At 29.9% G+C, this 20,996-nt stretch overlaps 1 long non-coding RNA gene across 1 annotated transcript; it reads left to right on the forward strand.

Annotated features, from left to right (window-relative positions):
• Positions 1-3,954: 3,954 nt before the first annotated feature.
• LOC18602510 (uncharacterized) lies at positions 3,955-5,362 on the forward strand. The gene is made up of 2 exons (XR_016025743.1): positions 3,955-4,676; positions 5,130-5,362. It is a non-coding gene; the product is annotated as an uncharacterized LOC18602510 (long non-coding RNA).
• The last annotated feature ends 15,634 nt before the right edge of the window (positions 5,363-20,996 follow it).

Below are 20,996 nucleotides of genomic sequence, written 5' to 3' on the forward strand. Positions count from 1 at the left end.
TTCAAAAGCTCGCAGGGAGTAAGGAAAGGAGGAATGCCTTGATGGGGAAATGTCTTATGAGGTTTTGCTTCCATCACGCATGGGTGATTTTTGTTACGTCACCACTCAAACTTCAATTAATGATTTTTATTATTATATTTTTTTTGCCTTGTTTTTTTATCTGAGTTGGCAATGTTCACGTGTTTTCCTCATACTCTTTATTTTAATTTTTAATTCACTCACCAGCAGATTTACCTAACTTTTGGTTTCTTTCTTTTTCTTTTTCGTTCATTAATATATTGAATCAGTTAAATTTTAAAATTATTTTTTTATTTGACTTTCGAAAAATTTTTAAAAAAATGATTTTAATGTATTTAGTATTAAATGTTTATATTTTTATAAATTTGATGTTCCACAAATTTTAATGTCCAAATATATAAGAAAATCATGAAAAATAATTTTAAATATTTAAAAAATAAAATGAACATACTTATGCTACATTCCTAAAAAATATAAATAAAGAGAATTAAACTAAAAGAATATATTAGTTCACGAGATTCAACCTATTATTTACTGTGTATGCTTTTTTTATTACTAATTGCACTATAGCACTTAATTTATATTATAATTCTATTAATTGCAAGTATATGTATAGTTAATTAATTTAATAATTTCAGATGTGGGAATTGTATTATAATCGGATTAATTTAGCATGATTTCAAACTTAGGTAACATAATCAGTCACGTGCTTCTTTTGTTTCTTTTTCTTGTCATATTATTTATTGATAAATTAACATTTAACATAGTATGACACAAAACTTTCTTTTATTTCTGTCATTTTAGTGTTCACTTAAATTGGTATATTTAAACTTTCAAGTTAAAAGTAACAGTCAATATTACTAAATCTATGGTCGATATATGTTCATTAACATTGTATTTGATAAAAAGGAAAGAACATGGAGGAAATTGAAAAACATACAGAAGGCACAAGGAAATTTACATTTCACAAGAACCAATCAAAGAAAAATGTAATCATAAAATTATTTAAAAATGATTAATTTTACTTTAATAAGCCTTTTTTTTTTTACAATTATGTTATATTGGATATCCTACCGATGTTGTTGGTATTTATTTGGTGTGATAGTTAATGGTTTTTTTTTTATATAATTAAAGGAAAGGACATTGGAACTATGCTCTTTAAATTTGAAGATCATGTGCCAACTAATAAACCAAATGTTCGGGTGTGATGCGGTAGTTGATGTTGATGACTTTTTATTTTTTATTTTGAATTGCTTTAATCTAACTTTGGTGCTATTAGTTCGAGTGTAATTTAAATTTGATCATGGTGTTAAGTGATTTTTCTTATTCTGTTTTGTTTTGTAAAGTATTCAAACAATATCTAATTTTGAGATATTAGTAAACTTATTTTCGATTTGTCTAATTTTGACATAAATATGATTTTGTATCAATTTTTTAATATATAATAAAATGAATCTATTTTATTTCATTTTAAGAGTTGATGTGATAGTACCAACGTGTTAGATGAAACAAGAAGGGTGCTTCCAAGTAAGTTAATGAAAATGTGATAATAACTCGTGTCATGGAAACAAAACTTTACACAAATCTCTATTATTGATACGATTTGCTTCGTGATTCAATTCATTAAGTTGTCTCTATTGTTTATCTATGAATAATTAAAGATCAATTTGTAAGGTTGATCTACTTTGGGAATTTCTATGTCTATAGTTAAATTTGATGCCCTACTACCTTAATCCAAATCTTGACTTGAACTTTTCGTCATTAGGTAAGAGATTTTTTTTAATTTATTTTGTACAATGATTTTCTCTCAACGGACTTGTAATTTAAATAATTAAATATAAAACTTTGGACTATATGTAACTTAAATAATTAAATACAAAATTTTGAACAAAAATCGAGGAATCAAATCGACAATTTTTTTTATTTTTTTGTATTTCATCGTGAATATTATGTATGTTTTGAAATGAAATTATAATTATTATTAAAAAAATATAATCCTGTTACACTCACTTTTTTTAACTAACTTTCTCTTAAAAATAATCAAATGGTGCTTCCACTCCAAATTCATGAATTAATAATGGAAAAAAACCTTTGCAAATCCTTTCATTAAATTTGTTTAAAAATCATCAATTTCTTTTACCAACTCAGCTACAATATCCACCAATACTCAAACCGTGAGTAAAAAAAAAATCATCGACATATTAATTTCATTGCAAAATTACAATAACCATCTCATTCCATTTGTAGGTAAGTTCATAATTCAGAGTGAAATTGGCAACATTTTACAAGCCCTTTTTTATTATTTCAATTAAGTCGTTTGAGAAATCAAGAAATTCTTTTTCTTTATATTTCATTGCAAAACTCTTTTGTTTTTGAGCTATTTTTTCGTTGGACAATTAAAATTGCAAGTCTAATTAAAACACAAACTTTTTTATTAAAAAAAATATAAAAAACTTTAAATTGAATTTTATTTCATTAATTTGTGAAAAAAAAATAGTCTTTCCTTTATTTATTTTTACTTCATAAGTATAAAAAAATATACACAATTATAAGAACAAACAAAATATTTTTTTCTTGTACCATAAATATTATTTTTTAAAATTAAAAAAAATTCAAATAATATTTTTTAAATAAAAAAAATCATATATCATCTGATAACTCAAATATTTGAATGCTACACTATATATAGAATTATTAAAGGAAAAACTTTGTTTCCGAACCAAGAAGTCAAGCAAAAAAAAGATGGGACCATATTTGGGTCATACATTGAATTTGAACCTCACCAACCTTGTTGAGGAAAGTTCAGTTAACCTAGCATTGTTATTTGTTTGATCAACACGTACACATATCCATTTTATTAATAGCAAGTGGACTACTACTTTTTGCTGTTGGCCGTGGCTGACAAGTGACAGATTAGGCCGTGCCTTACTCACGACAAAACCATATAGAGCCATATTATTTGTTACCATAAATAATATATTGTATGTGTTTGGAAAAACGAAGGTGGCTACGTCACAGACCAATCAAATTCAAGTGCATGTGCCATTTATGCGAAAAAGAAGCCAATTATTTTTCTCAACTTTTAACCCAATCAATACTTCACACGAAATTTGGTACTTTCCTGTTATGAACGGTGGGTTTCTTTCTTTCAAAGCGTCCACTGCCATCCAAAGAGTTCTCCACCAATGAAAACCCTGGCCTTAACTCAGTCCAGTGGGAGCTATCAAACCAGTTTTTCAGTCTTTTTTTTTTTTTTGTATTAGGGAAATAAAAAGATATTTAATTAATTTATTTTTTTCCATATATGTATGACAGAGTTACAGAGAGGGTTCAAATCATATACCTAACCTTTTTTTTTTAAAGATACCTAACCTTTTTTTTACGGACAATATAATTAGTAAAAAAAACCATATTAATTAATATAAAATTAAATCAAACTCACATGATCAATGCAACTTGAATTTAAAATTTTACATTTGGTATAAATTTTTTGGGTACTATTTTTATCAGTAGGATTGTTTGAAAAATTAACCTTTATATAAAAATACTTTTTTAGAGTTCTCCCAATTCTTTATCATTTTAGGATTTTTTTGACAAATTTATCATTACAAATTTCCATGAAATTTCTATCGCTAACAAATTTCCAAACAATTATTTTTTATTCTTTTATCTTATATTTACCTCACCCATTAATCAATATATTTTATTTTAATTAAAAAATAACAAAAAATTAAACAAAAAAGCATTATATTTCACAAATAAAAAACACTTTTTTTAATTGAATTTTGAGTTTTGAACTTGAATCAACTTATGTGACTAAATAAAAAGGAAATTGGCCCAACCAAGTCCATCAACAGCCTACTCCCATCTCCTGCCCTTTTTCCTTTTCTATTTTCTTAACTGAAAACGATGTCGTTTGGTTAAGTTTTTCCCCCTTGTTACCCTCACAAATGCCGCCAACCCTAACCTCATTTTCTCTCCTTCATTTCCCTCACTGTAGCCTCGTCTCTCTCATTCCTGACTCTTCACCGCCGGCGCTAGTACTGTTCTCGATGTCGGTGGTTCTTTGTTGCTTCCTCCCTTTATTCTTTTCTTTTTCTCTTTTCACTTTCATTGTTGTTTTCGTGTGCTGCCGTTGCCGGTAGCGCTAGTTTTGCCGTTGGTGGTGGTTTTGTTCCCTCCTCTTTTCTTTTGCCAAAATTCTTTTCCTAAAACCGGTCAAAGACAACCAGAACCGGTTTAGCTGAAACCTTGAACAGGTTCAAAATTTTAGGGTTTAGCTTAGCCGAAACCTTAAAACCGGTCCAAAATTGGTTTAGCCGAAACCCTAAAAGCCAGTTTTCATTGGGAACCCTCTAACCGATCCGGAACCCAAAATCTGTTTTAAAACCCTTTCTCCCTTCCTCGGTCCCCGGCTCCGTCGCCTTAGTCAGCCTAGGCCTTTCCGACGGCAGCGGCTCCCTCTTCCCTTTTCTTTCTGCTGCCAATTTCCATCCTTTCTAAAAAAAACCTAGCCACCGTCCTTCATTTCAGGGTGCAAGGTCTCTTTCGCTCTTAAAACAGTGTAAATGCCTCGAAATTTATCATGTTCATATCTCACCCACCTCTCTCTCTCAAAAAAAAAGTCATTTTCTCTCTTTAATATTCCATTAAATCAGGTAATTTTAATTCAATAATTCTCATTTAATATATTCTTTATGAATTCATCATGTTTCTTTCTTCTGCAATAATTGATCTGAAAAATATATAGTTTTTTTTCTGAATTGAATCTGGAATTGATTTATTTTGTATTTAATTCTTTCAAATTTAGTTTTAATGGGTGGTGATCATCGGTGATTGTAAAGCAATTAGATTAGATAGAGTAGGTGTTAGTGGTGCTAGATTTTTTTATGTAGCTTCACATTTTTGGATTATTATTGGAGCTAAAGACTTTTTTTTTTTTTTCTGGAGTGGCTTTTCACTTTGCGAATGGCTTTCACTTTGCTTCCTTGCGAAGATCGTATGAATGGTTTGGAGTCAATGCAAAAGACTTGAATATATATCCCTGTTAAGTGACATTCGAGGTCCTTAGTAGTGACTGGTGAGCGCTGACCCAAGTTGTCGTTTGCCAGATTCCAGGTAGTTCACTGCTCCTAATGTCCCAAGGAGAGGAGCAGCAAGTGAAGTGCTGATGCTCTGGCTAGGATGGGCAACTCTCTGCCTTACTTCTCTTCCGCTTTTGCTTTTGTTCTGTTTATATAATCCATTTCCTTTTTGCCTACAGAAAAAAGAAAAGCAGAAGCTTGCTGGTTAGCTCCAGAAAGCAGGACCAAAGCTAAATCCAACAAGGCCTTTGAAATTGAAAGGAGAAGGGTCTTTTCTTTCACTCTAATTTTTTTTTCTTTTATGGCACGTTTGGTACGGGAATAGCTATGCTATTGCCCCTCTATTCCCGGTCATTTCCCTATTCTTTCGTTTGGTACCAAATTGAAATACTGAATAGTAATTTCGCAGGAATAAAAATTCTGTCAAATAGGTTAAAAGTCAGTAATAGCTATTCCCTTTCTCCTTCCCAGTAATAGCTATTCCATGGCTCATGGAATAGCTTTCAAATATATAATGACCAAAATAACCCTTATAACTTAAAAATATTACAACCCTATACCTATAAATATTTTTTTTCTCTCATTTTCCCTTTTCTTTCTCTCTCTTCTCCCTCTCTCATTCTCTCTCTAACTGGAACTCAACACCGGCGACGACGGCGGCAGCAACCGAATATGATCGAAAAACGTCGATCTAGTCCTTTCCGACAATATTGAATCGAGATCCAGCCAGATCTGGCACTCAACGGCCAGATCTCGTCGCGGGAAGCACCGGATCTGCTGCTTCCCGACCAGATTCCACGGTTGGATCTGGCACTTCACGGCCAGATCCAGCCGTGGGGAAGCGTCGATCTGGCACCATAGTGGCTAGATCCGGCCAGATGGTGCGCCAGATCGGCGTTTTGTTATATCGGTTGCCTTTCCGACGATCGGCTCATGAAAAAAAAAAGTCAAAAATAGAATAAAAAAGAATAAATTATTTGTAAAATTTAAAATATTAATATTTTATATATAATTCAAACATTATTAATATTAATATGATTAAAATATTAAATATTAATATTTTAAATTATTAATGTTTTATTTATTAAATTATTAATATATTTAATTTTTAATGAGTATAAATAAAAATTATTAATATTTTAATCAAAGTAATATTAAATTATACATAAAATATTATTAATTAAATTATATTAAAATATTGATATTTAAATTATTAATATTTTAATTAATTATAAATTATTAATATTTAAAAAATAAAAAAAATAATTATATATAATAAAGGGTATTTTTGTTTTTTTATTTTCTATTCCTTTCTTATTCTAAAGTTATTGTTACCAATCAAACACTGTAATAAGTCATAATAATTATTCCTATTCTATTTCATTCATCATACCAAATTACATAATACTTATTTTATTTTATTCTCACCTCATTCTATTCCCACGTAATAACTATTCTATTCTATTCCTATCTATTTCGCGAACCAAACGTGCTGTTAATGTATTAAGAAGTTTAACCCTTAATAAGATCACAATAAGCCCAATTGTTGAGGTGGATCACTGACAAATGACTTGTGGGATTCATTGTGGGCCCAAAATAATGAAAAAGTAAGGCAGCTGATATGGTTTAGGTGGACAGAAACTAGTCTCCCACCTAGCCCTAAGGCCATATTACGGGTTCATGAATCAAGGAACAATCTCTCTAACGCTTTCAATCTTCAACTTAAAAAATTATCATGGTTTTGGAGTTTGATTTTACCGTGTGTAATAGTAATAGCTGTAGACACCTAAATAAAAATTTTAATTAAATTAAATAAATTAAATAAAATAAATAAAAAAATAATAATAATAAAAAATGGGGATGGCTGGGCGTACATCCCATCTCCCACCCACTACGCGTGATGGGGGTTCTGGCCACCAACTCCAGGGGGTGCCAAAACCCCCTCGTCGGGTTGTCCAAATTTTTGGACAACCCGGCTCTTTAAAGACCCTGCAACCTGCAAAAAGAAAGGGGGGACCAAAAACAGATCTACCAGCAGTTAGCCACAAAAAAGAAAAACAAAAGAAAGAAACAAAAGAAAAAACAAAAAGAAGAAGGGGTGAGATCTGAGAAGAGAGAGAGAGGCTGACGAAAGAGAGGGATCGGCCGACAGAAGGCGAAGAGATCCGCCGGGAGAGAGAGAAGAGAGAGAGAAGTAGACGGGAAGAGAAGGGAAGACGCCGGCGCCGGCGAAAAGAAGAAAGAAAACTTTTTAGAGAGAAGGGAGAGGGTGCGGCTAGAGAGAGAAACTAAAAGGCTGAAAATGAGAGAAAAGGACGAAAACGGGATTTATATACCCGAGTTGAGGGCCTAAAACGGCGTCGTTTCGGCAGAGGGAAGAATTCAAAAGGTCGACGCCAAAACGACGTCGTTTGAGGGAGTCCCCAAAGCCCCAAAACGGTGCGTTTAGGAGAGGGCCAAACGGACCAAGGAAGCGGGCCAGGGAGACCTCCGTGCAGCCCACACAACTTGGGCCATCTTTCTAGCCCAAGCAAGGTGAGGCCTTACCCATTGCTTGTGAATGTGGGCTTATTGCTTTGGGCTTACCTAGCTTATCTTAATTGTTTGCTTATCTTTAATAAAAATATGTAAATAATAATAAAAAATATTAATATTATAAATATATTTGGAGGTTTGCAAAAAATAAAGTAATAATAATAATAATAATAATAATGCATGATGCAAATGTATATATATATATATATATGTATATATTATAATATTTTTTTTTTAGAAAAAGAAAAATAAAAAATAATGAAAGACAAAAAATAATAATAAAATAAATAATAATAATAAGTGAAAAATAAATAAATAATAATAAATAAAAGATAATCGGAACAAATATTTGAGTATTACCACCAAAAGGGGCAAAGAGTTGCCTCTTTCGGGTGGATGTTTTTCGGGTGTGAATTTCGAGACGGATTTTCACCGAAGCGTCGGGATAAATCTAAACTCTAGATTTCAAAACCCATTAAGTCAAATAGTCATTGTTAGAAAACAATATATGTAGGAAATTTTTGTTAATTTAAATAAATATTAATAAATAAAGTTAATCCAATCGTTTAAAAATTAATTAATTATTAGATAAGCTTTGTAATCAAGTAAAAAAAATTGACCAACAACAAACATGGATTTAAATAGAAAACCAAAAAATAAAGTATATATATAAATAAATAAATAAAAAATAACAAATAATCAAAATTTTTAAATAATCAATAAACGCGTGCATGTAGATACCATCATTTTATACTGTCATTGCATGCTACTCTTATTTTGCAAATGGCGCGGGAATCTCGATGATGGGATTTCCCCGATGAGCTTGTAGAGACGAGTTCTTCCGGGGATATCTCTAGGTGAGGAGAATTTCGAGACTTCACCAAAGCGTTGAGATGGTCTTTGAATAATTTTCCAATAAAAGATTACCGACTCCATCATTTAAAATAAACAAGTCATAACATCATTTTACGCTTGCATCATGTGCATACGTAAAATCAAACGAAAAACTCAGTCTGGCAATTCAATAAAAATATAATTAATAAAATATGGATTAAACTAAGAAAAGACTATATTAAGATAACTTAAGATTAAATGGTACCGTTCGTAGAACGGGCGTCACGGATGTGCTAACCCTTCTCCGTGCGTAACCGCACTCCCGAACTCTTCTCTAAAAAAAACGTGGACCAGTTCTCGTTCTTTCGACGGACCTAAAATTAATTTAGGACTTCGTCGATTAAGAATCGGGTTAATAGGTGACCAATCACACCTAGATAAAAAAGATTGGTGGCGACTCCCACACCCACACATATTTAATTTTTGCCCGCGTTTGGCGGACGGGTTCCCGGACCCGCACGTTACGACAATAGCCTAACTTGGTTCATTTCCAAGAGTGCAACCTTAGGCTCTTAATATGTAAAAATAGATTTAACGACATAAAAAGAAAACATAGGTTGAATTCAAACATAATCTTTCTTTCTTTCTTTCTTTCTTTTACAAGTTTAACAATGCAGAGAAAATTAAGTTTAACCTTTGAGAGAGAAATTCAAACTATACATCTCTAACTCATTTATCTTCTCTCTGAGATTCCACTTTAAGTCAAAACTTTTTATTTAATGAAATTATAGTTATAAGCAAGAATTTATAATCACAATCCAATAAATTTTAATATATTTGAGACAGTACATTTAATAAAAAATAAATAAATAGATAAAGTAATCAACTGAACAAAATCAATTGTGAAGACCTTTTTATGAGTGAGTTGGACAGAATTTTGTTGGTAGAGAAATTTTCTGAAGTTGTTTCATTCTATCTTGTAGAGTAAACTATCAAGATCTTTTATCAGACCATAATCCCATTTTTGTAGACTTGAATGATGTTAACTAGGGATTGAAAATCTTTCACTTCTTTTTTTCAAAGATAATCTTTCAAAATTTGTAATCATGGGTTCAATGAAACCAGCATATATGAAATTAGTGAAAAATTCTTGGAAGTCTTTTACATAAGCAATGATTGAAAATTTAGATTATTTTGAAAATTGCAAAAGATTTGTGAACATTTTTAGCAATAATAATGTAAGACACAGTCTAACATTGAGAGAAATAAAGAAAAAAAAGTTTTTTTTTAAATAAAAAGGAGAATAAGTTCTAAAGTGCAAATTGGACCATGATTAGGCTTTCTAAGCCTTGATTAAATTTGAAATTTAATTAAATTAATAATATATAAGTAACATATTACAAAGGCACTTAACAATTTGCACAAGTAATTGTAGTTAATTAAAAAATAAATTATACTTATTTTAAATTTTTTAACTATCAACGTAGATGTTTGTACAAATAGACAATTTGTAAACATGTATGTCTTTAAATAAACTCTCTATTGATTCTAAAAAACACATAAAGACAATAAACAACAACCTCTCTTTACTTTCTCAATATTTTTTAGATTTTCTCTATACTATTTTGCTGTAAAAAAATTCTATAGAATTTTGGTAATCTTACCATATATAAGTGGATGCTCAATAGATTGGTTCCATCAATGTAAAACGCAATCAATCACCGATTCATTGTATTCTCGAAGTTTATTATTTGTAACCCTTTTTCATACTATCACTAGCATAGATGAATAAAACTTTAAAAACAGTAGTATTGATACAACTGTTTTCTATAATTTGAACTCATGTGTTCTAACCTTAATCACCATGGCTCCATCATTGATGTTAATCTTGAATGTATGAGTTTTAGAAATATGACATATACCATAAAATTAAAAAAAAAAAATTTGGAGTTGAACAACTCAATTATCCAAGTTTCATCTACCATAAAAAAGAAAAAAAAAATCAAAACTCATAGAATTTAAGTATTGATTATCTCCCTAAGATAGGAAATGCGCTTTAGTATCTAGAATTGTTGAGGATTGTAACCCAAATCATACGCCAGTTCAGAAATCAAATTCAAATTAATCCGCACCACAATGCATCAAGCTAATAATTTACAGAGAATGATTGACTATAGGGACACATAATTAACAAGTTGGGTTGAGCATTTGCCGCAAAGCCATTGAACCTGTAAAGCAATGATCATTTGTCATAATGCCTTACCTTGGTGCATTGTGTCAGTCATTTTTTAAGGCGAATTATTGGTCTTAATTAGCTGCGGAAGATGGAGTGTTTAGAAAACTAATTAATTTTTAACACACTACACAGTGAATACGAAGAAAAGTTACAATTGATCATGTGGTAAATAATTTTAATTAGCACAAGATTAAGAAATTGGAGGCACCATGTGTTTCTTGGCCTAGTACCAAGCCCTAGGGGACTAGGTATTTCCTTCGAAGGTCATTAATATTGAAGACAAAAGTTGCCTTAAAGTTAATTCGGTGAAAAGCTTCCTGTTTGACCCACCTTTCTTTGCTTAGGCTTTATCAGGCAAAGGTGGCCCTCTTAACTGAAATCCAGATGGGGGATATATTACAATAATCACAAAGCAAATGCTTAATTAACTCACTGAAACCATTCTAAAGTTTATGGCTGCGAAACCCCCCCACCATGCAATATTCTAGACCTTGCTAGCCTTGCTTTCTTCTTAATTTTTCTTTTATTCTAAGGATTGTAGTCATGTGTAAGAAAAAAAAAAACAAATTACAAGTAAAATAGATTAGTTTAATAAATAAACCTTTAGTTAATTAGTACATCCAAGAACAAGAAGAAGAAGAAATCAATAAACAAATAAACCCAACCCGACATAAGATTGAAACAAAAGGAAACACCCATAGAATATTGAACTTGAACATATATAAAAGCTAATGGTTTATTTGGTACATATTATCTCTTTTCTACGCATATGATATCATGTAAGAAAGTAGCCTTTTTCCATCTTCAAAAGTCCGCTTTTTTGTCTTCAAAATCTAAACCCCGAAACTTTTAAATAAAAAATTTTACATTCTGAGTTATCGAAATGCGTGCATTTTGAAAATGAAAAACTTAATGATTAATATAATCGAGTCAACAAATTCAAACTCAATATTATATTTGTATGAACATTTAGAGCCCCACTTTTGTCTGCGTTTGATTGAAACTCTAAAAGGAAATCCGAAACAGAATCACAAGGAGTCACATTGAAAATGATAGGAATTTTACTCAACAGAAGCATCCACTTCCCAGTACAAAGTCTAACACAAGTTCCCCACATATCGGCTTTGAAAGTTTCAAAATCCATTTGTTTAATTAGTCATTAGTATGAAAATAATCATGTTCATGGTCGGAATCTTAACAGGGAGGGCCATGATCAAAGCATATTGTATTGATTTTTAATCTTCTGACTATATAATTGTTTCCAGTTGGTTTCAGTAGCAGCTAGCCGCCACACGAACAGTGTCATCGAAATTCCTGTCGTGAAATCATGGGAAAAATCTCTACAGTTTCCCACCACATTTGTGTCTTTCAAATTGCCAAGGTCAACTCAAGCAAAATCAATACAATCGCTGTGTTAAATCAATGAAGTAATCTGAAACGGAGCCAGACGCCAAAATTTGATACTATAAAAAATTAGTCATGAGATTATAGCTAGGGAACACTAGATTTAATTATATTAATTAGAAAGTCATAGGCATTGGAAAATATTTCATCCGTCAATGGCCGATTTCTTGATTTGGTAGTTCCAGAAGAAGAAGAAAAAAGAAATGGAGAAAATGACTCAGATAGCCCCCTCTATAGCGTCATATATAAATTCCCCTCGTATTCTTCTATCGCAATTAGTGAATATTGAATTTTTGTGTTTACTCTCTATATTTACACTAATCACATTATATCATTGAAACTAATATCTATGAATTATTTATATACAAACCTCTGAAAATTGTCAATGAAGTCACATTTTACAAGCTCCATGGGTGGGTGAAGTAGTTCAACGCCCATAAATAACAGTTCAACACATCATCAAGAATAATCGAATATTTAAATTTTTTTAGTTAAAATATGTAAAATTTAAAGTATGATAATTAAAAAAAGTTTTTCAACAATTTAAAAATATTCAAATAAATTCTTATTCTTCTATTGCGTTTAAATTAAGTTTTTATACTTTTATTTTGAGTCAAATAATATTCGAGCATTTAATTCATTAGTTGGTATATGATCTCTTTTTCAAAAAGAGTAGGGTTCAAATTTTTTTTTCCTAAATACATAAAAAAAATAAACTCTTATAATTCAAGGTTGATTAATTATTATTAAATAAAATATCATTTATCATTTTATGATTACGTCAGGGTAACATAACGTTTATATAATGTCAGGGTTGACTAATTATTATTAAATAAAATATTATTTATCATTTTATGATCTCGTTACGCTAATATAGCATTTATATCGTGTCAAGGTTGACTAATTATCATTAAATCAAATATTACTTATCATATTATGATTATGTCACGCTAATATAACATTTACATGGTCTCAAAGTTGAATAATTATCATTAAATCAAATATCAATTATCATTTTATGATCACGTCATGTTAACATAGTGTTTACATAGTATTTGTGTAAAATATGAAAAATATCACGTGATAATGTTATTATCTCATATAAACGTGTCATATCATTATCTATTATAATATGTTAATATGTTAGTCAGTGTCACGTTACGTAGCGTTTGTATGAAATATGAAAAATATCATACAATAATGTTATTAATTAGAGAAAACTGTGAGAAATAATCTTTCTTGATAAAGATATTTTAAAAGTAACCACCAAAATAAATTTAATTATTTTTAACCATAATTAATCATGATTTGATGAAAATACCCTTTAAACTATTTCAAATAAATTAAACCATTAATCACAATTTCTCCTCATTTCTCTCCATTTGTGCTTTGGATTTCTCTCTCACCATCCTAGTCTTTCAAATTTTATCGATTTCTCTGTTCAGCATTTGTTTGCTATGCTTCCGATTTCTCTCTCCTGCATTTTCAGATTTTTTTTTCTTACACTTTCAAGACACCAAGTAATGATTTAGACATGCTTGGGTGGGTGACTGTTTAGAAAATTCGATTTTTAGATATTTTGGATAAAACTAAAACAGTAAAAATATTCACAAATGTATGAAATAACTTTTAATTGAATTAATTCGGGACCTAAATACCAATAAACTCAAAATTTTAAAATTTTAAAATTTAGGTTTTCAAAGATTTTTTTTTTTTAGTCAAAGTAGGTGTTTTAGATAAAAAATATTTGTATTTTGATTTATGAAAACATGTTAGAAACACTTTAATTTGTGTCAAATTGTCAAAAAAATAAAAAAAAAGAAAAAAGTTGATAGGATTTGAAATTTTGGTTCGTAAGTAACAACATTTTAGGCATTAAAGTGTTACAAAATGTTTTTGAATATATCGTGTAACAACAATATTTTTTCAACATGCATTGTAACAATAATATTTTTTTTTCAACACGGTGTGTAATAACTTTTTTTAATCATGGCGTGTAACATGTTTTTGTATATAGCATGTAACAACAGTATTTTTTTCAATATGACGTGTAACAATCTAACAATGGCTTGTTGTATATTTTTGTACATAACGTGTAACACACTAACCATGGCTTGTCATAGGTTTTTGTATAAAGTGTGTAACACGCTAACTATGGCTTGTCACAGGTTTTTGTACATGACGTGTAACACGATAACCATGACTTGTCATAAGTTTTTGTACATGGCGTGTCACAGGTTTTTGTACATGACGTGTAACACGCTAACCATGACTTGTCACAGGTTTTTGTACATGACGTGTTACAGGTTTTTGTACATAGCATGTAACAACAATATTTTTTTCAATATGTCGTGTAACAATCTAATCATGACTTGTTATATATTTTTGTACATAACGTGTAACACGCTAATCATGACTTGTCATAGGTTTTTGTATAAGGCGTGTAACACGCTAACCATGGCTTGTCACAAGTTTTTGTACATGACGTGTAACACGCTAACCATGACTTGTCATAAGTTTTTGTACATAACGTGTCACAGGTTTTTGTACATGACGTGTAACACGCTAACGATGACTTGTCACAGGTTTTTGTACATGGCGTGTTATAAGTTTTTGTACATGTCGTGTAACATGCTAACCATAACTTGTCACTAACGTGTAACATCATAGCGTGTAACTTCATTAAGAGTAATTTTATCTAACTTGATTAAAAATAATTAAAATTATAAAAAAAACCATTTTTAAAAACATCTTTATGTTTAAAGACTATTTTTTAAAATACCTCATGTTATTATATCATATAAAAATGTTCAATCATCATTTATTATAAGTATAAAAAATATCACATGATAATATTATTTATCATATAAACAAATCCAATCATTATTTATTATAATATATTAATATATTAATATATCAGTCAATATCACTTAACATGAAAATTAGATAATACGATTTAGTGAACAGTTTATACGATTAGTAAATTGACATTTCCCAACGGAATATATTTCCAAAAAGGCAGGAAGTGGCTCAACGTCGCTGTGTCGTAGTCAAACAAACAATTGCAACAGTTTGACGTTAAAATTTAAGCACTCAATACACGCCAAGCTCCCACTTTGTTTTTTTCTTGCTACGGAAACACTGTGACTTGACACGACATTTGGTAAACTTGCAATGCTGCCCACAAACCCATATATTTTATTATTATAATTACTGTGTTTTTTAGCCACAAACTTCTTATTCAACTATATGACTTTCTTTTGAGAATTATTATTATTCTTGTTGTCAACAAATCCAAGGCTTTACGGATAGCAAAGCAGCAAAATGGCTACTGTGAGACAGTGAGATGTGTAAAGATGGAATCAATTTTCACGTGTTTCATTTGGTCGGTTCTCATTTGCATGCAGAATTGGAGCTGTACGCGTTTATGAGATACGGGAAGGATTATTTAGGTATTTATTCACCTCATGCTCACATTTTCTCCCAAATATTTGGTCCGACGTGTACTTGACCTGTTTAGATCACGTTGGTTCTTTTAGTTTTCAACAATGAAAAAAATGAGAATAACGTTAAAATGTGTGGGTGTATGATCTTAAGTGTTAAAATTGTCCAGCCACGACGGCCAGAGACAAATGAAAAAAATATTAAACTTATTTGCTAATTTTGAATATGTTTTACTATGGTGAGTGTCGAATCATTTTAAAATTATAATTAAGTAATATAAAGAATATGGTGCAACACAAAAGAAGTATCATCAATTATCACGTAATTGTAACGCAATTATCACGATGGCACTGGTGAGGATGGAGTGAGGCTCAATAGCAAAGGTGTCAATATCTCCTTTTGTTTATCATTTTTTTACCCTTACATCACTATTACAAAAGGTATAAATTGTAAAGTAATGTAATTTTTATTTTCTTCCCTTTCGAACTTTTACCAAGCAATTGACAGAAAGAAAATAAAATTTTTCCCACCGGCATTATGGATAAACACACACACCAATACTGTTGCGAAGGAGCAATCTCTTTATCCCCTTGTGTGTGTTTAAGAATTCGAGGGATTTCATATATAGAGATGTGATCAAAATGAGTAACGAATCAATCTGTATCATTTGATTTTTTTTTCTTTATGGATACTTGACACTTAGTTAATTACTTGCATATATACTGTAATTGATATGCAAGGTGGTACAAAGAAAAACTCAATAAGAGAATTTTATAGGATCAAAATCCTGGCTTTTAACATTATATGGAAACACTTCTTTTGTCTACATTTTTGTTAAATTTGGTGTTAAGTGTCAGTTGACAACACATGTCTAACATGTGTCAGCCATGTCAGAGACACATGTTAGCTGACTTATATATTATTTATTTATTTAAGAATTTTATTTGATTATAATTTTAAAATTTTATATTAATTATATTAAAAAATAGACGAATATAAAAATTCTTTATTTTGAATTAGAATATTCATCAATGCCATGTGGAATATTTCCATCCAACTAGTTGCCAAAGGGAGTTAATGACACCAATGTTTCCATCCAACTTAATTGGGTGTAAATAATTTATAAAAGCTCAATTGATTGATATGATTGATTTAATTAAGTTTAGAAGCATTTTTTTTATTTAAATCTTAATTGTTCTTCTTTCATAATTATCATCTTCTTTTTCGTTTACCTTTCCACGAAAAAGGTAAGAGGAGGGTACTTCTTTTTTGTATTGGGATGGCTCGAACAGGGGTTCTTTCTGTTGGCTGATTACCTTCTTGTTTGAGGGGCCTAATTGTACAGCTTTTGGGAGGTTGAATGCTGTGTTGGGTTGCATAAATGTGGGACTCAATAAAGCATTCCCTCCTTTGACCAATTATATATGAATTACTTTTCACAAAAAAAAAAAGAAAAAAAAAAGGTAATAGGAGGAGAGCAAGAGAATCCGTTTTGGTCGTCCCAATTATGTCAATGCCTATCATAATATTCCTCAAGAGTCAAGACACAATCACGATCATGATGCCATATATATATATATATATATATATATATATATATATATACACACACAACTTAGGAAAAGAACAGTCTTGAATAGTGTACGTACTATATATTCATGCATGCCAAAGCATGGAAATTGCGTTGATCCTGTTTTCTTTTTTGAAACTTTGTTTTGGTCCTGTTACGTCTAATAATGCTAGAATTTTGGTTATGCCTAGTGAAACTATGTAAAATTTTCATTTCCTTTTCTTTATAAGCGCATAGTTTCCATCATTATAACTTACATCTATATATATTCCATTATCTTTTTCACCCATTGATCAATTTGTTGACTATATATATATTCATTAAGAAAATGCTGAGAATAATTGCCTTTGGACAGAATATATCATATGCTCTTGTTAGCAAACTACGGTAATAAAAATAAAGTTCTTAATAAATAGTTGGAAGAAATACATCAATGTCTACTTAAATCTGTTGTCATAAACAACTTGATTGTAAATTTAGTGCGACATATTACTCAATCCTAGCCTATTGCGCACAATAAGTAAACCCCAAAGATTGCTATGGGATAAGTTTACACCCTCTTTGCAAGAACACAAAGAAACCTCTACTCCCATCTATAGCTGTAAAACTCATTCCCTTGGATCACAAATTACTAACATGGTATTATGTATCTTATATATACATAGATAGTGAAGATTAGTTCGATGGGATGTTATTCGATTATAGATACATAGAGAGTGAATCAGTTTTCAATTTTTATAAACAAATTTAGGTAATTAACACATATTTATTGAATTATAAAATAAAGAAAGTTAATCACAGGAGTAGAGACATATCTAAATTATATTTAAACTTGAGTTATGAAATTTCAAATCTTTATGGAATAATAATTTTTGGTTTGGAGAAGGATGTTACAGCTGTGATCAACTTGAGGATTTGTAGGCGATCATGAGTCATGTGTAGCGTGCATTTCGTGCATGAAGACTAAAGAAGATGAGTCTTTGTCCTCTTATTATGGGTTAAGTTGCCGGTTTCTCTCGAAAACCTAAATAGGTAACTGATCAATGTCAATGAAAATCTTATGAGCAGATCAGAACAAAGTCATTTCTCCATTACTTGGACAAATTAAATTGAAAAAGTCGGTTCAATTTCTAAAATAAGAATCTTAATATATGTAACGCTTCATTAATTTGTTACTTTTATTTATAAAAAATTTGTGTGTTTATTTTTCAAATAAACACATGTATTTGTTTAGTGTACTGTTAATTTTCTTAGCTAGCCAACTACATGAATTTCTTTTAGCTTCATGATTATGTTAGAATGCTTTTGGTTGAATTCACGATTGTTTTTCTTATTCAAAATTCTATTCACATAATTAGTCCACTCATGTTGCTGTTCATGAGCAAGAATTGTCGGGGTTTAGCCAGATTTGCTTTCTAAGCCTTTGTGATTCGAAATGCCACAATAAAGTTAAATGTTTTATATATACTAAGAACATATCTTAATTTGTTTCCCTTGAAGTTACTTTGCTAACAATGGTTTGAATAATCAGGACCCTACCACTGCTAGCTACCACTATTTGTTCATCATCATTCATCATTTGCTGTCTAGAATTGAAAAATTAGATCACTGACCTGACCTTTAGCATTAACCTTCAAGGTTTGTTTGTCAACCTTTCGAAACAAGATTCAAGGCAACCAAAGTGGGTAACACGAGAGGGTTCGGGCTCCCCTCTATCATTCTTTGTCCAATCAGGACTTTCTTATGTACCTTAAATCATCATTTGTATACATAGAACTCATAATTCACAAAAAAAACAATAATAAAACACTATTATTTTATACTTCCATTAAATTTTTAAATTTTGTGAATGAAATTAAAATATAATCACATATCTCCTTATTTGTATATATTAATTATTATGACTTCACTTGTGGAGTTTAAAAGCTTTACCGACAATATATATGATAATTTTTTGTTTGAAAATTTTCAAGAACAATACAAGTAAAAAATTTTATTTTCATTGTCATTTTGAAATTAAATAAACCCATAGTATACATTTTAGAATTTGAGTGGGAACAGGATACATGCATGCATGACACTCTTAAATCAGTCCCTGTCGACAAGCCTAATTCATTTATCCTGCTAGCGATATCTGAATATACAATAACCATGAGAGCCAAGTACCAAACTCACAATGCCAAAAACAAGTAAACCGTGGAAGACTGACCACTTACTTGATTCTAGTTCCAAATATTGGATCAACTCGCTTAGTAATTAATGTTTCAAATGTAACATGCAGTTGAATATTTAATTTATTAATTGATATATGATCTTTTACTTAAAAAATATGATTCAAATTCTTTTTTTTTTAATCAAAATTTTTTTTGAATATAATATTCATAAAATGTCTAAACTGTTGCAGGATATCAGTCATACTTGACAGAAAAATGCTACTATATGAATACTATAGCGAAATGCCATTTTATTCAACTCTTTAGCCCGACAAGGTCCGATCAGACACAAAAATAAACACCTTTGAAATTTGTAAAAAATTGTAATCTTGTCATTGTGACATGATTGGATCCTTGCAAGACTAAAAGAAGTCAACTATCATTTCTTTTATTAATAGGGCTGGTCTAGGAAAATGTAAAAAGGCAAATAACGAGAGTGAACAAAAATTAGGGATCAGAGTACAACTTATTCTAAGTACGTACATATTGATTTGAAAATTAAAAAGGTTCATTGACTATATTAATTCCATGATTATATATTTTCAAAAAAACATATTTAATTTAATCTTTAGTGGCTTGAGTTCAATTCCTTTTAGGTCCAACTAAATCCTTTTTCTTTCTTTTCAACCTTTTTTTCCTTTGAAAACATGAAATCACGTTAAACACAAATTTTTCCAATGTCAAGCACGATGCATAATATGAAAATTTAATGTTAATTTTTCTTTTTATTTTATATCTATTTATATTAGTGAATTTGAAAACTTGTATAAATTTAAATTGTTAATGAAATTTTATTTTATAATTTAGTCAAGCACAATTTATGATACTTAATGTGAAAATCTAATGTTAATTTTTTTCTACTTTATGTCTATTTATATTAGTAAATCTAAAAACTTATATAAATTTAAATTGTTAATGAAATTTTATGCTATAATTTAATTTTATATCCAAAGTGATTAATTTTTTACTTAAAATCGAATAATTGACCTAATCCATAACCTAATCTATAATCTTATATGATTACTATTTAGCCACCTTTCATATAATATTTTGAATCCGCCACTAGTTTTGATTACATTTTGGACTCTAGTAAAAATTTTGTATTAGGTTTTATGATATTGAATAAAATAATTAAATTTAATTGAAAAAAATACTTCAAAAAGAAAATTATAACTTATATAAAGATACTAAAAATGAGATTATCATATACATAAATGGGTCACGAGTGTTTGAAGCATTTTTCTTTTGCAGTGTATGAGAGTCAGTTGGCAACATTTAAAAAAAAAAGAAATAGCAGTCAGCAATTTTTTGATTAAACATTGATAAATTTTTTTGATATGGAGAGAAAGGTTGGACTTGAACCATAAGACAAAGAACTTCTAGTTTACAATATTTTGGCTAATTTAATTAGGGAAAAAATATATCAAAAAAATTTATGAAGTCCTCAGGGAATTTTATTTACATTCACTGTTTTCTTTCATTTGCTAATACAAGCAGAGTTTCTTACTTATATAAGAAAGAGAACCAAGGAATATTATTAATGAAAACCAAAATGTATATACACAAGTTGAGCGAGGTTGAACAACCAGGAAGTTCCCCCTTAAAAATAAGCAATCTAATAACAGAATTAATCTGATGAAAAGGCCCCAAGGAATATG

This window comes from Theobroma cacao, chromosome 4 (assembly GCF_053813885.1).
Source record: "Theobroma cacao isolate CCN51 chromosome 4, ASM5381388v1, whole genome shotgun sequence".
NCBI classification, from domain to species: Eukaryota; Viridiplantae; Streptophyta; class Magnoliopsida; order Malvales; family Malvaceae; genus Theobroma; species Theobroma cacao.